General features: G+C 46.1%; 27 non-coding genes across 27 annotated transcripts; all 27 read left to right on the top strand.

Annotated features, from left to right (window-relative positions):
* Positions 1-331: 331 nt before the first annotated feature.
* On the top strand, positions 332-404 carry TRNAV-AAC (transfer RNA valine (anticodon AAC)). The gene has a single exon. It is a non-coding gene; the product is annotated as a tRNA-Val (tRNA).
* A 110-nt stretch (positions 405-514) lies between these two features.
* Positions 515-587, top strand: TRNAV-CAC (transfer RNA valine (anticodon CAC)). Its single transcript has one exon. It is a non-coding gene; the product is annotated as a tRNA-Val (tRNA).
* A 1367-nt stretch (positions 588-1954) lies between these two features.
* Positions 1955-2027, top strand: TRNAV-AAC (transfer RNA valine (anticodon AAC)). The gene has a single exon. It is a non-coding gene; the product is annotated as a tRNA-Val (tRNA).
* A 2363-nt stretch (positions 2028-4390) lies between these two features.
* TRNAV-AAC (transfer RNA valine (anticodon AAC)) lies at positions 4391-4463 on the top strand. The gene has a single exon. It is a non-coding gene; the product is annotated as a tRNA-Val (tRNA).
* Positions 4464-5202: 739 nt separating this feature from the next.
* On the top strand, positions 5203-5275 carry TRNAV-AAC (transfer RNA valine (anticodon AAC)). The gene has a single exon. It is a non-coding gene; the product is annotated as a tRNA-Val (tRNA).
* Positions 5276-6826: 1551 nt separating this feature from the next.
* On the top strand, positions 6827-6899 carry TRNAV-AAC (transfer RNA valine (anticodon AAC)). The gene has a single exon. It is a non-coding gene; the product is annotated as a tRNA-Val (tRNA).
* Positions 6900-7638: 739 nt separating this feature from the next.
* TRNAV-AAC (transfer RNA valine (anticodon AAC)) lies at positions 7639-7711 on the top strand. Its single transcript has one exon. It is a non-coding gene; the product is annotated as a tRNA-Val (tRNA).
* Positions 7712-7822: 111 nt separating this feature from the next.
* TRNAV-CAC (transfer RNA valine (anticodon CAC)) lies at positions 7823-7895 on the top strand. Its single transcript has one exon. It is a non-coding gene; the product is annotated as a tRNA-Val (tRNA).
* A 739-nt stretch (positions 7896-8634) lies between these two features.
* TRNAV-CAC (transfer RNA valine (anticodon CAC)) lies at positions 8635-8707 on the top strand. Its single transcript has one exon. It is a non-coding gene; the product is annotated as a tRNA-Val (tRNA).
* A 739-nt stretch (positions 8708-9446) lies between these two features.
* Positions 9447-9519, top strand: TRNAV-CAC (transfer RNA valine (anticodon CAC)). The gene has a single exon. It is a non-coding gene; the product is annotated as a tRNA-Val (tRNA).
* Positions 9520-10886: 1367 nt separating this feature from the next.
* On the top strand, positions 10887-10959 carry TRNAV-AAC (transfer RNA valine (anticodon AAC)). Its single transcript has one exon. It is a non-coding gene; the product is annotated as a tRNA-Val (tRNA).
* A 111-nt stretch (positions 10960-11070) lies between these two features.
* On the top strand, positions 11071-11143 carry TRNAV-CAC (transfer RNA valine (anticodon CAC)). The gene has a single exon. It is a non-coding gene; the product is annotated as a tRNA-Val (tRNA).
* A 555-nt stretch (positions 11144-11698) lies between these two features.
* On the top strand, positions 11699-11771 carry TRNAV-AAC (transfer RNA valine (anticodon AAC)). Its single transcript has one exon. It is a non-coding gene; the product is annotated as a tRNA-Val (tRNA).
* Positions 11772-12510: 739 nt separating this feature from the next.
* TRNAV-AAC (transfer RNA valine (anticodon AAC)) lies at positions 12511-12583 on the top strand. Its single transcript has one exon. It is a non-coding gene; the product is annotated as a tRNA-Val (tRNA).
* A 739-nt stretch (positions 12584-13322) lies between these two features.
* TRNAV-AAC (transfer RNA valine (anticodon AAC)) lies at positions 13323-13395 on the top strand. The gene has a single exon. It is a non-coding gene; the product is annotated as a tRNA-Val (tRNA).
* Positions 13396-13506: 111 nt separating this feature from the next.
* TRNAV-CAC (transfer RNA valine (anticodon CAC)) lies at positions 13507-13579 on the top strand. The gene has a single exon. It is a non-coding gene; the product is annotated as a tRNA-Val (tRNA).
* A 739-nt stretch (positions 13580-14318) lies between these two features.
* Positions 14319-14391, top strand: TRNAV-CAC (transfer RNA valine (anticodon CAC)). Its single transcript has one exon. It is a non-coding gene; the product is annotated as a tRNA-Val (tRNA).
* A 555-nt stretch (positions 14392-14946) lies between these two features.
* Positions 14947-15019, top strand: TRNAV-AAC (transfer RNA valine (anticodon AAC)). The gene has a single exon. It is a non-coding gene; the product is annotated as a tRNA-Val (tRNA).
* A 739-nt stretch (positions 15020-15758) lies between these two features.
* Positions 15759-15831, top strand: TRNAV-AAC (transfer RNA valine (anticodon AAC)). The gene has a single exon. It is a non-coding gene; the product is annotated as a tRNA-Val (tRNA).
* Positions 15832-15941: 110 nt separating this feature from the next.
* TRNAV-CAC (transfer RNA valine (anticodon CAC)) lies at positions 15942-16014 on the top strand. Its single transcript has one exon. It is a non-coding gene; the product is annotated as a tRNA-Val (tRNA).
* A 739-nt stretch (positions 16015-16753) lies between these two features.
* TRNAV-CAC (transfer RNA valine (anticodon CAC)) lies at positions 16754-16826 on the top strand. Its single transcript has one exon. It is a non-coding gene; the product is annotated as a tRNA-Val (tRNA).
* A 739-nt stretch (positions 16827-17565) lies between these two features.
* On the top strand, positions 17566-17638 carry TRNAV-CAC (transfer RNA valine (anticodon CAC)). Its single transcript has one exon. It is a non-coding gene; the product is annotated as a tRNA-Val (tRNA).
* A 1368-nt stretch (positions 17639-19006) lies between these two features.
* Positions 19007-19079, top strand: TRNAV-AAC (transfer RNA valine (anticodon AAC)). Its single transcript has one exon. It is a non-coding gene; the product is annotated as a tRNA-Val (tRNA).
* Positions 19080-19818: 739 nt separating this feature from the next.
* On the top strand, positions 19819-19891 carry TRNAV-AAC (transfer RNA valine (anticodon AAC)). Its single transcript has one exon. It is a non-coding gene; the product is annotated as a tRNA-Val (tRNA).
* Positions 19892-20630: 739 nt separating this feature from the next.
* TRNAV-AAC (transfer RNA valine (anticodon AAC)) lies at positions 20631-20703 on the top strand. The gene has a single exon. It is a non-coding gene; the product is annotated as a tRNA-Val (tRNA).
* A 110-nt stretch (positions 20704-20813) lies between these two features.
* Positions 20814-20886, top strand: TRNAV-CAC (transfer RNA valine (anticodon CAC)). The gene has a single exon. It is a non-coding gene; the product is annotated as a tRNA-Val (tRNA).
* A 739-nt stretch (positions 20887-21625) lies between these two features.
* On the top strand, positions 21626-21698 carry TRNAV-CAC (transfer RNA valine (anticodon CAC)). The gene has a single exon. It is a non-coding gene; the product is annotated as a tRNA-Val (tRNA).
* Positions 21699-22011: the final 313 nt, after the last annotated feature.

Genomic DNA, 22011 nt, shown 5'->3' with positions numbered 1-22011 from the left:
TTTGGTTCTCCTGCTTAGTCAGCTGAGCTGGAAAACCTGACGACCATTGGCGTATGTTTTCAGCTGACCTGGTGAGAAAAGTGTGTGGAAAAGCTAGAGGTGATATCCATGACTCAGTGTATCTTGCCAGTACTGGCTGTTTTGAGGATGTTATTTGTATCAAGTTAGGCATCCGAGATGGGCTTTCTTCCTTCTTTGCTTCATTACCAAAGAGTATCATTTGCAAGGACGGTAAACTGAACTCAGGTTATCAACCAACCAGAAGCAAATAATAGCTAATACGGTGACCCCAACCTCCGAGCAACCAACCCGAAAAGTGCTGTCGTGATAGGTTTCTGTAGTGTAGTGGTTATCACGTTCGCCTAACACGCGAAAGGTCCCCGGTTCGAAACCGGGCAGAAACAATTTGAGCGCGCTAGTGCTTTTTGTCAATGTCGCTTTCAGCAGCCCTTTTCACCGATCTTACTTTAGGGTAGACTTTCGGTCTGCAAGGCTCAAAAAACAGCATGAATGGGTTTCTGTAGTGTAGTGGTTATCACGTTCGCCTCACACGCGAAAGGTCCCCGGTTCGAAACCGGGCAGAAACAGTGCTTACCTTTAACTTTTTCACAGTCTGGCAAACTCAAAGCTCTTGCCATGCCTTGCCCCTCTGGCAGCCGTAAGCCAAATCTGCCAATACAAAGCACAGTTTAGGTGCAACACCTTCAATGTGAGCTCTTTTTCTTCACTGTTTATGAGCTGACCATCGCTGTAAGTGTTTGGTGTTTAGGCAAACTTGTTTTCTGGACCCAAAGGCAATTGGAATGTGGACTTTGGTTCTCCTGCTTAGTCAGCTGAGCTGGAAAACCTGACGACCATTGGCGTATGTTTTCAGCTGACCTGGTGAGAAAAGTGTGTGGAAAAGCTAGAGGTGATATCCATGACTCAGTGTATCTTGCCAGTACTGGCTGTTTTGAGGATGTTATTTGTATCAAGTTAGGCATCCGAGATGGGCTTTCTTCCTTCTTTGCTTCATTACCAAAGAGTATCATTTGCAAGGACGGTAAACTGAACTCAGGTTATCAACCAACCAGAAGCAAATAATAGCTAATACGGTGACCCCAACCTCCGAGCAACCAACCCGAAAAGTGCTGTTGTGATAGGTTTCTGTAGTGTAGTGGTTATCACGTTCGCCTAACGCGCGAAAGGTCCCCGGTTCGAAACCGGGCAGAAACAATTTGAGCGCGCTAGTGCTTTTTGTCAATGTCGCTTTCAGCAGCTCTTTTCACCGATCTTACTTTAGGGTAGACTTTTGGTCTGCAAGGCTCAAAAAAACGGCATGAATGGGTTTCTGTAGTGTAGTGGTTATCACGTTCACCTCACACGCGAAAGGTCCCCGGTTCGAAACCGGGCAGAAACAGTGCTTACCTTTAACTTTTTCACAGTCTGGCAAACTCAAAGCTCTTGCCATGCCTTGCCCCTCTGGCAGCCGTAAGCCAAATCTGCCAATACAAAGCACAGTTTAGGTGCAACACCTTCAATGTGAGCTCTTTTTCTTCACTGTTTATGAGCTGACCATCGCTGTAAGTGTTTGGTGTTTAGGCAAACTTGTTTTCTGGACCCAAAGGCAATTGGAATGTGGACTTTGGTTCTCCTGCTTAGTCAGCTGAGCTGGAAAACCTGACGACCATTGGCGTATGTTTTCAGCTGACCTGGTGAGAAAAGTGTGTGGAAAAGCTAGAGGTGATATCCATGACTCAGTGTATCTTGCCAGTACTGGCTGTTTTGAGGATGTTATTTGTATCAAGTTAGGCATCCGAGATGGGCTTTCTTCCTTCTTTGCTTCATTACCAAAGAGTATCATTTGCAAGGACGGTAAACTGAACTCAGGTTATCAACCAACCAGAAGCAAATAATAGCTAATACGGTGACCCCAACCTCCGAGCAACCAACCCGAAAAGTGCTGTCGTGATAGGTTTCTGTAGTGTAGTGGTTATCACGTTCGCCTAACACGCGAAAGGTCCCCGGTTCGAAACCGGGCAGAAACAATTTGAGCGCGCTAGTGCTTTTTGTCAATGTCGCTTTCAGCAGCTCTTTTCACCGATCTTACTTTAGGGTAGACTTTCGGTCTGCATGGCTCAAAAAAACAGCATGAATGGGTTTCTGTAGTGTAGTGGTTATCACGTTCGCCTCACACGCGAAAGGTCCCCGGTTCGAAACCGTGCAGAAACAGTGCTTACCTTTAACTTTTTCACAGTCTGGCAAACTCAAAGCTCTTGCCATGCCTTGCCCCTCTGGCAGCCGTAAGCCAAATCTGCCAATACAAAGCACAGTTTAGGTGCAACACCTTCAATGTGAGCTCTTTTTCTTCACTGTTTATGAGCTGACCATCGCTGTAAGTGTTTGGTGTTTAGGCAAACTTGTTTTCTGGACCCAAAGGCAATTGGAATGTGGACTTTGGTTCTCCTGCTTAGTCAGCTGAGCTGGAAAACCTGACGACCATTGGCGTATGTTTTCAGCTGACCTGGTGAGAAAAGTGTGTGGAAAAGCTAGAGGTGATATCCATGACTCAGTGTATCTTGCCAGTACTGGCTGTTTTGAGGATGTTATTTGTATCAAGTTAGGCATCCGAGATGGGCTTTCTTCCTTCTTTGCTTCATTACCAAAGAGTATCATTTGCAAGGACGGTAAACTGAACTCAGGTTATCAACCAACCAGGAGCAAATAATAGCTAATACGGTGACCCCAACCTCCGAGCAACCAACCCGAAAAGTGCTGTCGTGATAGGTTTCTGTAGTGTAGTGGTTATCACGTTCGCCTAACACGCGAAAGGTCCCTGGTTCGAAACCGGGCAGAAACAATTTGAGCGCGCTAGTGCTTTTTGTCAATGTCGCTTTCAGCAGCTCTTTTCACCGATCTTACTTTAGGGTAGACTTTCGGTCTGCATGGCTCAAAAAAACAGCATGAATGGGTTTCTGTAGTGTAGTGGTTATCACGTTCGCCTCACACGCGAAAGGTCCCCGGTTCGAAACCGTGCAGAAACTGTGCTTACCTTTAACTTTTTCACAGTCTGGCAAACTCAAAGCTCTTGCCATGCCTTGCCCCTCTGGCAGCCGTAAGCCAAATCTGCCAATACAAAGCACAGTTTAGGTGCAACACCTTCAATGTGAGCTCTTTTTCTTCACTGTTTATGAGCTGACCATCGCTGTAAGTGTTTGGTGTTTAGGCAAACTTGTTTTCTGGACCCAAAGGCAATTGGAATGTGGACTTTGGTTCTCCTGCTTAGTCAGCTGAGCTGGAAAACCTGACGACCATTGGCGTATGTTTTCAGCTGACCTGGTGAGAAAAGTGTGTGGAAAAGCTAGAGGTGATATCCATGACTCAGTGTATCTTGCCAGTACTGGCTGTTTTGAGGATGTTATTTGTATCAAGTTAGGCATCCGAGATGGGCTTTCTTCCTTCTTTGCTTCATTACCAAAGAGTATCATTTGCAAGGACGGTAAACTGAACTCAGGTTATCAACCAACCAGAAGCAAATAATAGCTAATACGGTGACCCCAACCTCCGAGCAACCAACCCGAAAAGTGCTGTTGTGATAGGTTTCTGTAGTGTAGTGGTTATCACGTTCGCCTAACGCGCGAAAGGTCCCCGGTTCGAAACCGGGCAGAAACAATTTGAGCGCGCTAGTGCTTTTTGTCAATGTCGCTTTCAGCAGCTCTTTTCACCGATCTTACTTTAGGGTAGACTTTTGGTCTGCAAGGCTCAAAAAAACGGCATGAATGGGTTTCTGTAGTGTAGTGGTTATCACGTTCACCTCACACGCGAAAGGTCCCCGGTTCGAAACCGTGCAGAAACAGTGCTTACCTTTAACTTTTTCACAGTCTGGCAAACTCAAAGCTCTTGCCATGCCTTGCCCCTCTGGCAGCCGTAAGCCAAATCTGCCAATACAAAGCACAGTTTAGGTGCAACACCTTCAATGTGAGCTCTTTTTCTTCACTGTTTATGAGCTGACCATCGCTGTAAGTGTTTGGTGTTTAGGCAAACTTGTTTTCTGGACCCAAAGGCAATTGGAATGTGGACTTTGGTTCTCCTGCTTAGTCAGCTGAGCTGGAAAACCTGACGACCATTGGCGTATGTTTTCAGCTGACCTGGTGAGAAAAGTGTGTGGAAAAGCTAGAGGTGATATCCATGACTCAGTGTATCTTGCCAGTACTGGCTGTTTTGAGGATGTTATTTGTATCAAGTTAGGCATCCGAGATGGGCTTTCTTCCTTCTTTGCTTCATTACCAAAGAGTATCATTTGCAAGGACGGTAAACTGAACTCAGGTTATCAACCAACCAGAAGCAAATAATAGCTAATACGGTGACCCCAACCTCCGAGCAACCAACCCGAAAAGTGCTGTCGTGATAGGTTTCTGTAGTGTAGTGGTTATCACGTTCGCCTAACACGCGAAAGGTCCCCGGTTCGAAACCGGGCAGAAACAATTTGAGCGCGCTAGTGCTTTTTGTCAATGTCGCTTTCAGCAGCTCTTTTCACCGATCTTACTTTAGGGTAGACTTTCGGTCTGCATGGCTCAAAAAAACAGCATGAATGGGTTTCTGTAGTGTAGTGGTTATCACGTTCGCCTCACACGCGAAAGGTCCCCGGTTCGAAACCGTGCAGAAACAGTGCTTACCTTTAACTTTTTCACAGTCTGGCAAACTCAAAGCTCTTGCCATGCCTTGCCCCTCTGGCAGCCGTAAGCCAAATCTGCCAATACAAAGCACAGTTTAGGTGCAACACCTTCAATGTGAGCTCTTTTTCTTCACTGTTTATGAGCTGACCATCGCTGTAAGTGTTTGGTGTTTAGGCAAACTTGTTTTCTGGACCCAAAGGCAATTGGAATGTGGACTTTGGTTCTCCTGCTTAGTCAGCTGAGCTGGAAAACCTGACGACCATTGGCGTATGTTTTCAGCTGACCTGGTGAGAAAAGTGTGTGGAAAAGCTAGAGGTGATATCCATGACTCAGTGTATCTTGCCAGTACTGGCTGTTTTGAGGATGTTATTTGTATCAAGTTAGGCATCCGAGATGGGCTTTCTTCCTTCTTTGCTTCATTACCAAAGAGTATCATTTGCAAGGACGGTAAACTGAACTCAGGTTATCAACCAACCAGAAGCAAATAATAGCTAATACGGTGACCCCAACCTCCGAGCAACCAACCCGAAAAGTGCTGTCGTGATAGGTTTCTGTAGTGTAGTGGTTATCACGTTCGCCTAACACGCGAAAGGTCCCCGGTTCGAAACCGGGCAGAAACAATTTGAGCGCGCTAGTGCTTTTTGTCAATGTCGCTTTCAGCAGCTCTTTTCACCGATCTTACTTTAGGGTAGACTTTCGGTCTGCATGGCTCAAAAAAACAGCATGAATGGGTTTCTGTAGTGTAGTGGTTATCACGTTCGCCTCACACGCGAAAGGTCCCCGGTTCGAAACCGTGCAGAAACAGTGCTTACCTTTAACTTTTTCACAGTCTGGCAAACTCAAAGCTCTTGCCATGCCTTGCCCCTCTGGCAGCCGTAAGCCAAATCTGCCAATACAAAGCACAGTTTAGGTGCAACACCTTCAATGTGAGCTCTTTTTCTTCACTGTTTATGAGCTGACCATCGCTGTAAGTGTTTGGTGTTTAGGCAAACTTGTTTTCTGGACCCAAAGGCAATTGGAATGTGGACTTTGGTTCTCCTGCTTAGTCAGCTGAGCTGGAAAACCTGACGACCATTGGCGTATGTTTTCAGCTGACCTGGTGAGAAAAGTGTGTGGAAAAGCTAGAGGTGATATCCATGACTCAGTGTATCTTGCCAGTACTGGCTGTTTTGAGGATGTTATTTGTATCAAGTTAGGCATCCGAGATGGGCTTTCTTCCTTCTTTGCTTCATTACCAAAGAGTATAATTTGCAAGGACGGTAAACTGAACTCAGGTTATCAACCAACCAGAAGCAAATAATAGCTAATACGGTGACCCCAACCTCCGAGCAACCAACCCGAAAAGTGCTGTTGTGATAGGTTTCTGTAGTGTAGTGGTTATCACGTTCGCCTAACGCGCGAAAGGTCCCCGGTTCGAAACCGGGCAGAAACAATTTGAGCGCGCTAGTGCTTTTTGTCAATGTCGCTTTCAGCAGCTCTTTTCACCGATCTTACTTTAGGGTAGACTTTTGGTCTGCAAGGCTCAAAAAAACGGCATGAATGGGTTTCTGTAGTGTAGTGGTTATCACGTTCACCTCACACGCGAAAGGTCCCCGGTTCGAAACCGGGCAGAAACAGTGCTTACCTTTAACTTTTTCACAGTCTGGCAAACTCAAAGCTCTTGCCATGCCTTGCCCCTCTGGCAGCCGTAAGCCAAATCTGCCAATACAAAGCACAGTTTAGGTGCAACACCTTCAATGTGAGCTCTTTTTCTTCACTGTTTATGAGCTGACCATCGCTGTAAGTGTTTGGTGTTTAGGCAAACTTGTTTTCTGGACCCAAAGGCAATTGGAATGTGGACTTTGGTTCTCCTGCTTAGTCAGCTGAGCTGGAAAACCTGACGACCATTGGCGTATGTTTTCAGCTGACCTGGTGAGAAAAGTGTGTGGAAAAGCTAGAGGTGATATCCATGACTCAGTGTATCTTGCCAGTACTGGCTGTTTTGAGGATGTTATTTGTATCAAGTTAGGCATCCGAGATGGGCTTTCTTCCTTCTTTGCTTCATTACCAAAGAGTATCATTTGCAAGGACGGTAAACTGAACTCAGGTTATCAACCAACCAGAAGCAAATAATAGCTAATACGGTGACCCCAACCTCCGAGCAACCAACCCGAAAAGTGCTGTCGTGATAGGTTTCTGTAGTGTAGTGGTTATCACGTTCGCCTAACACGCGAAAGGTCCCCGGTTCGAAACCGGGCAGAAACAATTTGAGCGCGCTAGTGCTTTTTGTCAATGTCGCTTTCAGCAGCTCTTTTCACCGATCTTACTTTAGGGTAGACTTTCGGTCTGCATGGCTCAAAAAAACAGCATGAATGGGTTTCTGTAGTGTAGTGGTTATCACGTTCGCCTCACACGCGAAAGGTCCCCGGTTCGAAACCGTGCAGAAACAGTGCTTACCTTTAACTTTTTCACAGTCTGGCAAACTCAAAGCTCTTGCCATGCCTTGCCCCTCTGGCAGCCGTAAGCCAAATCTGCCAATACAAAGCACAGTTTAGGTGCAACACCTTCAATGTGAGCTCTTTTTCTTCACTGTTTATGAGCTGACCATCGCTGTAAGTGTTTGGTGTTTAGGCAAACTTGTTTTCTGGACCCAAAGGCAATTGGAATGTGGACTTTGGTTCTCCTGCTTAGTCAGCTGAGCTGGAAAACCTGACGACCATTGGCGTATGTTTTCAGCTGACCTGGTGAGAAAAGTGTGTGGAAAAGCTAGAGGTGATATCCATGACTCAGTGTATCTTGCCAGTACTGGCTGTTTTGAGGATGTTATTTGTATCAAGTTAGGCATCCGAGATGGGCTTTCTTCCTTCTTTGCTTCATTACCAAAGAGTATCATTTGCAAGGACGGTAAACTGAACTCAGGTTATCAACCAACCAGAAGCAAATAATAGCTAATACGGTGACCCCAACCTCCGAGCAACCAACCCGAAAAGTGCTGACGTGATAGGTTTCTGTAGTGTAGTGGTTATCACGTTCGCCTAACACGCGAAAGGTCCCCGGTTCGAAACCGGGCAGAAACAATTTGAGCGCGCTAGTGCTTTTTGTCAATGTCGCTTTCAGCAGCTCTTTTCACCGATCTTACTTTAGGGTAGACTTTCGGTCTGCAAGGCTCAAAAAAACAGCATGAATGGGTTTCTGTAGTGTAGTGGTTATCACGTTCGCCTCACACGCGAAAGGTCCCCGGTTCGAAACCGGGCAGAAACAGTGCTTACCTTTAACTTTTTCACAGTCTGGCAAACTCAAAGCTCTTGCCATGCCTTGCCCCTCTGGCAGCCGTAAGCCAAATCTGCCAATACAAAGCACAGTTTAGGTGCAACACCTTCAATGTGAGCTCTTTTTCTTCACTGTTTATGAGCTGACCATCGCTGTAAGTGTTTGGTGTTTAGGCAAACTTGTTTTCTGGACCCAAAGGCAATTGGAATGTGGACTTTGGTTCTCCTGCTTAGTCAGCTGAGCTGGAAAACCTGACGACCATTGGCGTATGTTTTCAGCTGACCTGGTGAGAAAAGTGTGTGGAAAAGCTAGAGGTGATATCCATGACTCAGTGTATCTTGCCAGTACTGGCTGTTTTGAGGATGTTATTTGTATCAAGTTAGGCATCCGAGATGGGCTTTCTTCCTTCTTTGCTTCATTACCAAAGAGTATCATTTGCAAGGACGGTAAACTGAACTCAGGTTATCAACCAACCAGAAGCAAATAATAGCTAATACGGTGACCCCAACCTCCGAGCAACCAACCCGAAAAGTGCTGTTGTGATAGGTTTCTGTAGTGTAGTGGTTATCACGTTCGCCTAACGCACGAAAGGTCCCCGGTTCGAAACCGGGCAGAAACAATTTGAGCGCGCTAGTGCTTTTTGTCAATGTCGCTTTCAGCAGCTCTTTTCACCGATCTTACTTTAGGGTAGACTTTCGGTCTGCAAGGCTCAAAACAACAGCATGAATGGGTTTCTGTAGTGTAGTGGTTATCACGTTCGCCTCACACGCGAAAGGTCCCCGGTTCGAAACCGGGCAGAAACAGTGCTTACCTTTAACTTTTTCACAGTCTGGCAAACTCAAAGCTCTTGCCATGCCTTGCCCCTCTGGCAGCCGTAAGCCAAATCTGCCAATACAAAGCACAGTTTAGGTGCAACACCTTCAATGTGAGCTCTTTTTCTTCACTGTTTATGAGCTGACCATCGCTGTAAGTGTTTGGTGTTTAGGCAAACTTGTTTTCTGGACCCAAAGGCAATTGGAATGTGGACTTTGGTTCTCCTGCTTAGTCAGCTGAGCTGGAAAACCTGACGACCATTGGCGTATGTTTTCAGCTGACCTGGTGAGAAAAGTGTGTGGAAAAGCTAGAGGTGATATCCATGACTCAGTGTATCTTGCCAGTACTGGCTGTTTTGAGGATGTTATTTGTATCAAGTTAGGCATCCGAGATGGGCTTTCTTCCTTCTTTGCTTCATTACCAAAGAGTATCATTTGCAAGGACGGTAAACTGAACTCAGGTTATCAACCAACCAGAAGCAAATAATAGCTAATACGGTGACCCCAACCTCCGAACAACCAACCCGAAAAGTGCTGACGTGATAGGTTTCTGTAGTGTAGTGGTTATCACGTTTGCCTAACACGCGAAAGGTCCCCGGTTCGAAACCGGGCAGAAACAATTTGAGCGCGCTAGTGCTTTTTGTCAATGTCGCTTTCAGCAGCTCTTTTCACCGATCTTACTTTAGGGTAGACTTTCGGTCTGCAAGGCTCAAAAAAACAGCATGAATGGGTTTCTGTAGTGTAGTGGTTATCACGTTCGCCTCACACGCGAAAGGTCCCCGGTTCGAAACCGGGCAGAAACAGTGCTTACCTTTAACTTTTTCACAGTCTGGCAAACTCAAAGCTCTTGCCATGCCTTGCCCCTCTGGCAGCCGTAAGCCAAATCTGCCAATACAAAGCACAGTTTAGGTGCAACACCTTCAATGTGAGCTCTTTTTCTTCACTGTTTATGAGCTGACCATCGCTGTAAGTGTTTGGTGTTTAGGCAAACTTGTTTTCTGGACCCAAAGGCAATTGGAATGTGGACTTTGGTTCTCCTGCTTAGTCAGCTGAGCTGGAAAACCTGACGACCATTGGCGTATGTTTTCAGCTGACCTGGTGAGAAAAGTGTGTGGAAAAGCTAGAGGTGATATCCATGACTCAGTGTATCTTGCCAGTACTGGCTGTTTTGAGGATGTTATTTGTATCAAGTTAGGCATCCGAGATGGGCTTTCTTCCTTCTTTGCTTCATTACCAAAGAGTATCATTTGCAAGGACGGTAAACTGAACTCAGGTTATCAACCAACCAGAAGCAAATAATAGCTAATACGGTGACCCCAACCTCCGAGCAACCAACCCGAAAAGTGCTGTTGTGATAGGTTTCTGTAGTGTAGTGGTTATCACGTTCGCCTAACGCGCGAAAGGTCCCCGGTTCGAAACCGGGCAGAAACAATTTGAGCGCGCTAGTGCTTTTTGTCAATGTCGCTTTCAGCAGCTCTTTTCACCGATCTTACTTTAGGGTAGACTTTTGGTCTGCAAGGCTCAAAAAAACGGCATGAATGGGTTTCTGTAGTGTAGTGGTTATCACGTTCACCTCACACGCGAAAGGTCCCCGGTTCGAAACCGGGCAGAAAAAGTGCTTACCTTTAACTTTTTCACAGTCTGGCAAACTCAAAGCTCTTGCCATGCCTTGCCCCTCTGGCAGCCGTAAGCCAAATCTGCCAATACAAAGCACAGTTTAGGTGCAACACCTTCAATGTGAGCTCTTTTTCTTCACTGTTTATGAGCTGACCATCGCTGTAAGTGTTTGGTGTTTAGGCAAACTTGTTTTCTGGACCCAAAGGCAATTGGAATGTGGACTTTGGTTCTCCTGCTTAGTCAGCTGAGCTGGAAAACCTGACGACCATTGGCGTATGTTTTCAGCTGACCTGGTGAGAAAAGTGTGTGGAAAAGCTAGAGGTGATATCCATGACTCAGTGTATCTTGCCAGTACTGGCTGTTTTGAGGATGTTATTTGTATCAAGTTAGGCATCCGAGATGGGCTTTCTTCCTTCTTTGCTTCATTACCAAAGAGTATCATTTGCAAGGACGGTAAACTGAACTCAGGTTATCAACCAACCAGAAGCAAATAATAGCTAATACGGTGACCCCAACCTCCGAGCAACCAACCCGAAAAGTGCTGACGTGATAGGTTTCTGTAGTGTAGTGGTTATCACGTTCGCCTAACACGCGAAAGGTCCCCGGTTCGAAACCGGGCAGAAACAATTTGAGCGCGCTAGTGCTTTTTGTCAATGTCGCTTTCAGCAGCTCTTTTCACCGATCTTACTTTAGGGTAGACTTTCGGTCTGCAAGGCTCAAAAAAACAGCATGAATGGGTTTCTGTAGTGTAGTGGTTATCACGTTCGCCTCACACGCGAAAGGTCCCCGGTTCGAAACCGGGCAGAAACAGTGCTTACCTTTAACTTTTTCACAGTCTGGCAAACTCAAAGCTCTTGCCATGCCTTGCCCCTCTGGCAGCCGTAAGCCAAATCTGCCAATACAAAGCACAGTTTAGGTGCAACACCTTCAATGTGAGCTCTTTTTCTTCACTGTTTATGAGCTGACCATCGCTGTAAGTGTTTGGTGTTTAGGCAAACTTGTTTTCTGGACCCAAAGGCAATTGGAATGTGGACTTTGGTTCTCCTGCTTAGTCAGCTGAGCTGGAAAACCTGACGACCATTGGCGTATGTTTTCAGCTGACCTGGTGAGAAAAGTGTGTGGAAAAGCTAGAGGTGATATCCATGACTCAGTGTATCTTGCCAGTACTGGCTGTTTTGAGGATGTTATTTGTATCAAGTTAGGCATCCGAGATGGGCTTTCTTCCTTCTTTGCTTCATTACCAAAGAGTATCACTTGCAAGGACGGTAAACTGAACTCAGGTTATCAACCAACCAGAAGCAAATAATAGCTAATACGGTGACCCCAACCTCCGAGCAACCAACCCGAAAAGTGCTGTCGTGATAGGTTTCTGTAGTGTAGTGGTTATCACGTTCGCCTAACACGCGAAAGGTCCCCGGTTCGAAACCGGGCAGAAACAATTTGAGCGCGCTAGTGCTTTTTGTCAATGTCGCTTTCAGCAGCTCTTTTCACCGATCTTACTTTAGGGTAGACTTTCGGTCTGCATGGCTCAAAAAAACAGCATGAATGGGTTTCTGTAGTGTAGTGGTTATCACGTTCGCCTCACACGCGAAAGGTCCCCGGTTCGAAACCGTGCAGAAACAGTGCTTACCTTTAACTTTTTCACAGTCTGGCAAACTCAAAGCTCTTGCCATGCCTTGCCCCTCTGGCAGCCGTAAGCCAAATCTGCCAATACAAAGCACAGTTTAGGTGCAACACCTTCAATGTGAGCTCTTTTTCTTCACTGTTTATGAGCTGACCATCGCTGTAAGTGTTTGGTGTTTAGGCAAACTTGTTTTCTGGACCCAAAGGCAATTGGAATGTGGACTTTGGTTCTCCTGCTTAGTCAGCTGAGCTGGAAAACCTGACGACCATTGGCGTATGTTTTCAGCTGACCTGGTGAGAAAAGTGTGTGGAAAAGCTAGAGGTGATATCCATGACTCAGTGTATCTTGCCAGTACTGGCTGTTTTGAGGATGTTATTTGTATCAAGTTAGGCATCCGAGATGGGCTTTCTTCCTTCTTTGCTTCATTACCAAAGAGTATCATTTGCAAGGACGGTAAACTGAACTCAGGTTATCAACCAACCAGAAGCAAATAATAGCTAATACGGTGACCCCAACCTCCGAGCAACCAACCCGAAAAGTGCTGTCGTGATAGGTTTCTGTAGTGTAGTGGTTATCACGTTCGCCTAACACGCGAAAGGTCCCCGGTTCGAAACCGGGCAGAAACAATTTGAGCGCGCTAGTGCTTTTTGTCAATGTCGCTTTCAGCAGCTCTTTTCACCGATCTTACTTTAGGGTAGACTTTCGGTCTGCATGGCTCAAAAAAACAGCATGAATGGGTTTCTGTAGTGTAGTGGTTATCACGTTCGCCTCACACGCGAAAGGTCCCCGGTTCGAAACCGTGCCGAAACAGTGCTTACCTTTAACTTTTTCACAGTCTGGCAAACTCAAAGCTCTTGCCATGCCTTGCCCCTCTGGCAGCCGTAAGCCAAATCTGCCAATACAAAGCACAGTTTAGGTGCAACACCTTCAATGTGAGCTCTTTTTCTTCACTGTTTATGAGCTGACCATCGCTGTAAGTGTTTGGTGTTTAGGCAAACTTGTTTTCTGGACCCAAAGGCAATTGGAATGTGGACTTTGGTTCTCCTGCTTAGTCAGCTGAGCTGGAAAACCTGACGACCATTGGCGTATGTTTTCAGCTGACCTGGTGAGAAAAGTGTGTGGAAAAGCTAGAGGTGATATCCATGACTCAGTGTATCTTGCCAGTACTGGCTGTTTTGAGGATGTTATTTGTATCAAGTTAGGCATCCGAGATGGGCTTTCTTCCTTCTTTGCTTCATTACCAAAGAGTATCATTTGCAAGGACGGTAAACTGAACTCAGGTTATCAACCAACCAGAAGCAAATAATAGCTAATACGGTGACCCCAACCTCCGAGCAACCAACCCGAAAAGTGCTGATGTGATAGGTTTCTGTAGTGTAGTGGTTATCACGTTCGCCTAACACGCGAAAGGTCCCCGGTTCGAAACCGGGCAGAAACAATTTGAGCGCGCTAGTGCTTTTTGTCAATGTCGCTTTCAGCAGCTCTTTTCACCGATCTTACTTTAGGGTAGACTTTCGGTCTGCAAGGCTCAAAAAAACAGCATGAATGGGTTTCTGTAGTGTAGTGGTTATCACGTTCGCCTCACACGCGAAAGGTCCCCGGTTCGAAACCGGGCAGAAACAGTGCTTACCTTTAACTTTTTCACAGTCTGGCAAACTCAAAGCTCTTGCCATGCCTTGCCCCTCTGGCAGCCGTAAGCCAAATCTGCCAATACAAAGCACAGTTTAGGTGCAACACCTTCAATGTGAGCTCTTTTTCTTCACTGTTTATGAGCTGACCATCGCTGTAAGTGTTTGGTGTTTAGGCAAACTTGTTTTCTGGACCCAAAGGCAATTGGAATGTGGACTTTGGTTCTCCTGCTTAGTCAGCTGAGCTGGAAAACCTGACGACCATTGGCGTATGTTTTCAGCTGACCTGGTGAGAAAAGTGTGTGGAAAAGCTAGAGGTGATATCCATGACTCAGTGTATCTTGCCAGTACTGGCTGTTTTGAGGATGTTATTTGTATCAAGTTAGGCATCCGAGATGGGCTTTCTTCCTTCTTTGCTTCATTACCAAAGAGTATCATTTGCAAGGACGGTAAACTGAACTCAGGTTATCAACCAACCAGAAGCAAATAATAGCTAATACGGTGACCCCAACCTCCGAGCAACCAACCCGAAAAGTGCTGTTGTGATAGGTTTCTGTAGTGTAGTGGTTATCACGTTCGCCTAACGCGCGAAAGGTCCCCGGTTCGAAACCGGGCAGAAACAATTTGAGCGCGCTAGTGCTTTTTGTCAATGTCGCTTTCAGCAGCTCTTTTCACCGATCTTACTTTAGGGTAGACTTTCGGTCTGCAAGGCTCAAAACAACAGCATGAATGGGTTTCTGTAGTGTAGTGGTTATCACGTTCGCCTCACACGCGAAAGGTCCCCGGTTCGAAACCGGGCAGAAACAGTGCTTACCTTTAACTTTTTCACAGTCTGGCAAACTCAAAGCTCTTGCCATGCCTTGCCCCTCTGGCAGCCGTAAGCCAAATCTGCCAATACAAAGCACAGTTTAGGTGCAACACCTTCAATGTGAGCTCTTTTTCTTCACTGTTTATGAGCTGACCATCGCTGTAAGTGTTTGGTGTTTAGGCAAACTTGTTTTCTGGACCCAAAGGCAATTGGAATGTGGACTTTGGTTCTCCTGCTTAGTCAGCTGAGCTGGAAAACCTGACGACCATTGGCGTATGTTTTCAGCTGACCTGGTGAGAAAAGTGTGTGGAAAAGCTAGAGGTGATATCCATGACTCAGTGTATCTTGCCAGTACTGGCTGTTTTGAGGATGTTATTTGTATCAAGTTAGGCATCCGAGATGGGCTTTCTTCCTTCTTTGCTTCATTACCAAAGAGTATCATTTGCAAGGACGGTAAACTGAACTCAGGTTATCAACCAACCAGAAGCAAATAATAGCTAATACGGTGACCCCAACCTCCGAGCAACCAACCCGAAAAGTGCTGTCATGATAGGTTTCTGTAGTGTAGTGGTTATCACGTTCGCCTAACACGCGAAAGGTCCCCGGTTCGAAACCGGGCAGAAACAATTTGAGCGCGCTAGTGCTTTTTGTCAATGTCGCTTTCAGCAGCTCTTTTCACCGATCTTACTTTAGGGTAGACTTTCGGTCTGCAAGGCTCAAAAAAACAGCATGAATGGGTTTCTGTAGTGTAGTGGTTATCACGTTCGCCTCACACGCGAAAGGTGCCCGGTTCGAAACCGGGCAGAAACAGTGCTTACCTTTAACTTTTTCACAGTCTGGCAAACTCAAAGCTCTTGCCATGCCTTGCCCCTCTGGCAGCCGTAAGCCAAATCTGCCAATACAAAGCACAGTTTAGGTGCAACACCTTCAATGTGAGCTCTTTTTCTTCACTGTTTATAAGCTGACCATCGCTGTAAGTGTTTGGTGTTTAGGCAAACTTGTTTTCTGGACCCAAAGGCAATTGGAATGTGGACTTTGGTTCTCCTGCTTAGTCAGCTGAGCTGGAAAACCTGACGACCATTGGCGTATGTTTTCAGCTGACCTGGTGAGAAAAGTGTGTGGAAAAGCTAGAGGTGATATCCATGACTCAGTGTATCTTGCCAGTACTGGCTGTTTTGAGGATGTTATTTGTATCAAGTTAGGCATCCGAGATGGGCTTTCTTCCTTCTTTGCTTCATTACCAAAGAGTATCATTTGCAAGGACGGTAAACTGAACTCAGGTTATCAACCAACCAGAAGCAAATAATAGCTAATACGGTGACCCCAACCTCCGAGCAACCAACCCGAAAAGTGCTGTCGTGATAGGTTTCTGTAGTGTAGTGGTTATCACGTTCGCCTAACACGCGAAAGGTCCCCGGTTCGAAACCGGGCAGAAACAATTTGAGCGCGCTAGTGCTTTTTGTCAATGTCGCTTTCAGCAGCCCTTTTCACCGATCTTACTTTAGGGTAGACTTTCGGTCTGCAAGGCTCAAAAAACAGCATGAATGGGTTTCTGTAGTGTAGTGGTTATCACGTTCGCCTCACACGCGAAAGGTCCCCGGTTCGAAACCGGGCAGAAACAGTGCTTACCTTTAACTTTTTCACAGTCTGGCAAACTCAAAGCTCTTGCCATGCCTTGCCCCTCTGGCAGCCGTAAGCCAAATCTGCCAATACAAAGCACAGTTTAGGTGCAACACCTTCAATGTGAGCTCTTTTTCTTCACTGTTTATGAGCTGACCATCGCTGTAAGTGTTTGGTGTTTAGGCAAACTTGTTTTCTGGACCCAAAGGCAATTGGAATGTGGATTTTGGTTCTCCTGCTTAGTCAGCTGAGCTGGAAAACCTGACGACCATTGGCGTATGTTTTCAGCTGACCTGGTGAGAAAAGTGTGTGGAAAAGCTAGAGGTGATATCCATGACTCAGTGTATCTTGCCAGTACTGGCTGTTTTGAGGATGTTATTTGTATCAAGTTAGGCATCCGAGATGGGCTTTCTTCCTTCTTTGCTTCATTACCAAAGAGTATCATTTGCAAGGACGGTAAACTGAACTCAGGTTATCAACCAACCAGAAGCAAATAATAGCTAATACGGTGACCCCAACCTCCGAGCAACCAGCCCGAAAAGTGCTGTTGTGATAGGTTTCAGTAGTGTAGTGGATATCACGTTCGCCTAACACGCGAAAGGTCCCCGGTTCGAAACCGGGCAGAAACAATTTGAGCGCGCTAGTGCTTTTTGTCAATGCCGCTTTCAGCAGCTCTTTTCACCGATCTTACTTTAGGGTAGACTTTCGGTCTGCAAGGCTCAAAAAAACAGCATGAATGGGTTTCTGTAGTGTAGTGGTTATCACGTTCGCCTCACACGCGAAAGGTCCCCGGTTCGAAACCGGGCAGAAACAGTGCTTACCTTTAACTTTTTCACAGTCTGGCAAACTCAAAGCTCTTGCCATGCCTTGCCCCTCTGGCAGCCGTAAGCCAAATCTGCCAATACAAAGCACAGTTTAGGTGCAACACCTTCAATGTGAGCTCTTTTTCTTCACTGTTTATGAGCTGACCATCGCTGTAAGTGTTTGGTGTTTAGGCAAACTTGTTTTCTGGACCCAAAGGCAATTGGAATGTGGACTTTGGTTCTCCTGCTTAGTCAGCTGAGCTGGAAAACCTGACGACCATTGGCGTATGTTTTCAGCTGACCTGGTGAGAAAAGTGTGTGGAAAAGCTAGAGGTGATATCCATGACTCAGTGTATCTTGCCAGTACTGGCTGTTTTGAGGATGTTATTTGTATCAAGTTAGGCATCCGAGATGGGCTTTCTTCCTTCTTTGCTTCATTACCAAAGAGTATCATTTGCAAGGACGGTAAACTGAACTCAGGTTATCAACCAACCAGAAGCAAATAATAGCTAATACGGTGACCCCAACCTCCGAGCAACCAGCCCGAAAAGTGCTGTTGTGATAGGTTTCAGTAGTGTAGTGGATATCACGTTCGCCTAACACGCGAAAGGTCCCCGGTTCGAAACCGGGCAGAAACAATTTGAGCGCGCTAGTGCTTTTTGTCAATGTCGCTTTCAGCAGCTCTTTTCACCGATCTTACTTTAGGGTAGACTTTCGGTCTGCAAGGCTCAAAAAAACAGCATGAATGGGTTTCTGTAGTGTAGTGGTTATCACGTTCGCCTCACACGCGAAAGGTCCCCGGTTCGAAACCGGGCAGAAACAGTGCTTACCTTTAACTTTTTCACAGTCTGGCAAACTCAAAGCTCTTGCCATGCCTTGCCCCTCTGGCAGCCGTAAGCCAAATCTGCCAATACAAAGCACAGTTTAGGTGCAACACCTTCAATGTGAGCTCTTTTTCTTCACTGTTTATGAGCTGACCATCGCTGTAAGTGTTTGGTGTTTAGGCAAACTTGTTTTCTGGACCCAAAGGCAATTGGAATGTGGACTTTGGTTCTCCTGCTTAGTCAGCTGAGCTGGAAAACCTGACGACCATTGGCGTATGTTTTCAGCTGACCTGGTGAGAAAAGTGTGTGGAAAAGCTAGAGGTGATATCCATGACTCAGTGTATCTTGCCAGTACTGGCTGTTTTGAGGATGTTATTTGTATCAAGTTAGGCATCCGAGATGGGCTTTCTTCCTTCTTTGCTTCATTACCAAAGAGTATCATTTGCAAGGACGGTAAACTGAACTCAGGTTATCAACCAACCAGAAGCAAATAATAGCTAATACGGTGACCCCAACCTCCGAGCAACCAACCCGAAAAGTGCTGTCGTGATAGGTTTCTGTAGTGTTGTGGTTATCACGTTCGCCTAACACGCGAAAGGTCCCCGGTTCGAAACCGGGCAGAAACAATTTGAGCGCGCTAGTGCTTTTTGTCAATGTCGCTTTCAGCAGCTCTTTTCACCGATCTTACTTTAGGGTAGACTTTCGGTCTGCATGGCTCAAAAAAACAGCATGAATGGGTTTCTGTAGTGTAGTGGTTATCACGTTCGCCTCACACGCGAAAGGTCCCCGGTTCGAAACCGTGCAGAAACAGTGCTTACCTTTAACTTTTTCACAGTCTGGCAAACTCAAAGCTCTTGCCATGCCTTGCCCCTCTGGCAGCCGTAAGCCAAATCTGCCAATACAAAGCACAGTTTAGGTGCAACACCTTCAATGTGAGCTCTTTTTCTTCACTGTTTATGAGCTGACCATCGCTGTAAGTGTTTGGTGTTTAGGCAAACTTGTTTTCTGGACCCAAAGGCAATTGGAATGTGGACTTTGGTTCTCCTGCTTAGTCAGCTGAGCTGGAAAACCTGACGACCATTGGCGTATGTTTTCAGCTGACCTGGTGAGAAAAGTGTGTGGAAAAGCTAGAGGTGATATCCATGACTCAGTGTATCTTGCCAGTACTGGCTGTTTTGAGGATGTTATTTGTATCAAGTTAGGCATCCGAGATGGGCTTTCTTCCTTCTTTGCTTCATTACCAAAGAGTATCATTTGCAAGGACGGTAAACTGAACTCAGGTTATCAACCAACCAGAAGCAAATAATAGCTAATACGGTGACCCCCAACCTCCGAGCAACCAACCCGAAAAGTGCTGTCATGATAGGTTTCTGTAGTGTAGTGGTTATCACGTTCGCCTAACACGCGAAAGGTCCCCGGTTCGAAACCGGGCAGAAACAATTTGAGCGCGCTAGTGCTTTTTGTCAATGTCGCTTTCAGCAGCTCTTTTCACCGATCTTACTTTAGGGTAGACTTTCGGTCTGCAAGGCTCAAAAAAACAGCATGAATGGGTTTCTGTAGTGTAGTGGTTATCACGTTCGCCTCACACGCGAAAGGTGCCCGGTTCGAAACCGGGCAGAAACAGTGCTTACCTTTAACTTTTTCACAGTCTGGCAAACTCAAAGCTCTTGCCATGCCTTGCCCCTCTGGCAGCCGTAAGCCAAATCTGCCAATACAAAGCACAGTTTAGGTGCAACACCTTCAATGTGAGCTCTTTTTCTTCACTGTTTATAAGCTGACCATCGCTGTAAGTGTTTGGTGTTTAGGCAAACTTGTTTTCTGGACCCAAAGGCAATTGGAATGTGGACTTTGGTTCTCCTGCTTAGTCAGCTGAGCTGGAAAACCTGACGACCATTGGCGTATGTTTTCAGCTGACCTGGTGAGAAAAGTGTGTGGAAAAGCTAGAGGTGATATCCATGACTCAGTGTATCTTGCCAGTACTGGCTGTTTTGAGGATGTTATTTGTATCAAGTTAGGCATCCGAGATGGGCTTTCTTCCTTCTTTGCTTCATTACCAAAGAGTATCATTTGCAAGGACGGTAAACTGAACTCAGGTTATCAACCAACCAGAAGCAAATAATAGCTAATACGGTGACCCCAACCTCCGAGCAACCAACCCGAAAAGTGCTGACGTGATAGGTTTCTGTAGTGTAGTGGTTATCACGTTCGCCTAACACGCGAAAGGTCCCCGGTTCGAAACCGGGCAGAAACAATTTGAGCGCGCTAGTGCTTTTTGTCAATGTCGCTTTCAGCAGCTCTTTTCACCGATCTTACTTTAGGGTAGACTTTCGGTCTGCAAGGCTCAAAAAAACAGCATGAATGGGTTTCTGTAGTGTAGTGGTTATCACGTTCGCCTCACACGCGAAAGGTGCCCGGTTCGAAACCGGGCAGAAACAGTGCTTACCTTTAACTTTTTCACAGTCTGGCAAACTCAAAGCTCTTGCCATGCCTTGCCCCTCTGGCAGCCGTAAGCCAAATCTGCCAATACAAAGCACAGTTTAGGTGCAACACCTTCAATGTGAGCTCTTTTTCTTCACTGTTTATAAGCTGACCATCGCTGTAAGTGTTTGGTGTTTAGGCAAACTTGTTTTCTGGACCCAAAGGCAATTGGAATGTGGACTTTGGTTCTCCTGCTTAGTCAGCTGAGCTGGAAAACCTGACGACCATTGGCGTATGTTTTCAGCTGACCTGGTGAGAAAAGTGTGTGGAAAAGCTAGAGGTGATATCCATGACTCAGTGTATCTTGCCAGTACTGGCTGTTTTGAGGATGTTATTTGTATCAAGTTAGGCATCCGAGATGGGCTTTCTTCCTTCTTTGCTTCATTACCAAAGAGTATCATTTGCAAGGACGGTAAACTGAACTCAGGTTATCAACCAACCAGAAGCAAATAATAGCTAATACGGTGACCCCAACCTCCGAGCAACCAACCCGAAAAGTGCTGTCGTGATAGGTTTCTGTAGTGTAGTGGTTATCACGTTCGCCTAACACGCGAAAGGTCCCCGGTTCGAAACCGGGCAGAAACAATTTGAGCGCGCTAGTGCTTTTTGTCAATGTCGCTTTCAGCAGCCCTTTTCACCGATCTTACTTTAGGGTAGACTTTCGGTCTGCAAGGCTCAAAAAACAGCATGAATGGGTTTCTGTAGTGTAGTGGTTATCACGTTCGCCTCACACGCGAAAGGTCCCCGGTTCGAAACCGGGCAGAAACAGTGCTTACCTTTAACTTTTTCACAGTCTGGCAAACTCAAAGCTCTTGCCATGCCTTGCCCCTCTGGCAGCCGTAAGCCAAATCTGCCAATACAAAGCACAGTTTAGGTGCAACACCTTCAATGTGAGCTCTTTTTCTTCACTGTTTATGAGCTGACCATCGCTGTAAGTGTTTGGTGTTTAGGCAAACTTGTTTTCTGGACCCAAAGGCAATTGGAATGTGGATTTTGGTTCTCCTGCTTAGTCAGCTGAGCTGGAAAACCTGACGACCATTGGCGTATGTTTTCAGCTGACCTGGTGAGAAAAGTGTGTGGAAAAGCTAGAGGTGATATCCATGACTCAGTGTATCTTGCCAGTACTGGCTGTTTTGAGGATGTTATTTGTATCAAGTTAGGCATCCGAGATGGGCTTTCTTCCTTCTTTGCTTCATTACCAAAGAGTATCATTTGCAAGGACGGTAAACTGAACTCAGGTTATCAACCAACCAGAAGCAAATAATAGCTAATACGGTGACCCCAACCTCCGAGCAACCAGCCCGAAAAGTGCTGTTGTGATAGGTTTCAGTAGTGTAGTGGATATCACGTTCGCCTAACACGCGAAAGGTCCCCGGTTCGAAACCGGGCAGAAACAATTTGAGCGCGCTAGTGCTTTTTGTCAATGCCGCTTTCAGCAGCTCTTTTCACCGATCTTACTTTAGGGTAGACTTTCGGTCTGCAAGGCTCAAAAAAACAGCATGAATGGGTTTCTGTAGTGTAGTGGTTATCACGTTCGCCTCACACGCGAAAGGTCCCCGGTTCGAAACCGGGCAGAAACAGTGCTTACCTTTAACTTTTTCACAGTCTGGCAAACTCAAAGCTCTTGCCATGCCTTGCCCCTCTGGCAGCCGTAAGCCAAATCTGCCAATACAAAGCACAGTTTAGGTGCAACACCTTCAATGTGAGCTCTTTTTCTTCACTGTTTATGAGCTGACCATCGCTGTAAGTGTTTGGTGTTTAGGCAAACTTGTTTTCTGGACCCAAAGGCAATTGGAATGTGGACTTTGGTTCTCCTGCTTAGTCAGCTGAGCTGGAAAACCTGACGACCATTGGCGTATGTTTTCAGCTGACCTGGTGAGAAAAGTGTGTGGA

Source organism: Lithobates pipiens, unplaced genomic scaffold (genome assembly GCF_037356315.1).
Source record: "Lithobates pipiens isolate NorthernLeopardFrog02 unplaced genomic scaffold, aLitPip1_a1.2 Scaffold_8, whole genome shotgun sequence".
Taxonomy (NCBI): Eukaryota; Metazoa; Chordata; class Amphibia; order Anura; family Ranidae; genus Lithobates; species Lithobates pipiens.
The sequence above is the reverse complement of the archived record's forward strand: the minus strand, read 5'-3'. Positions and strand labels throughout refer to the sequence as shown.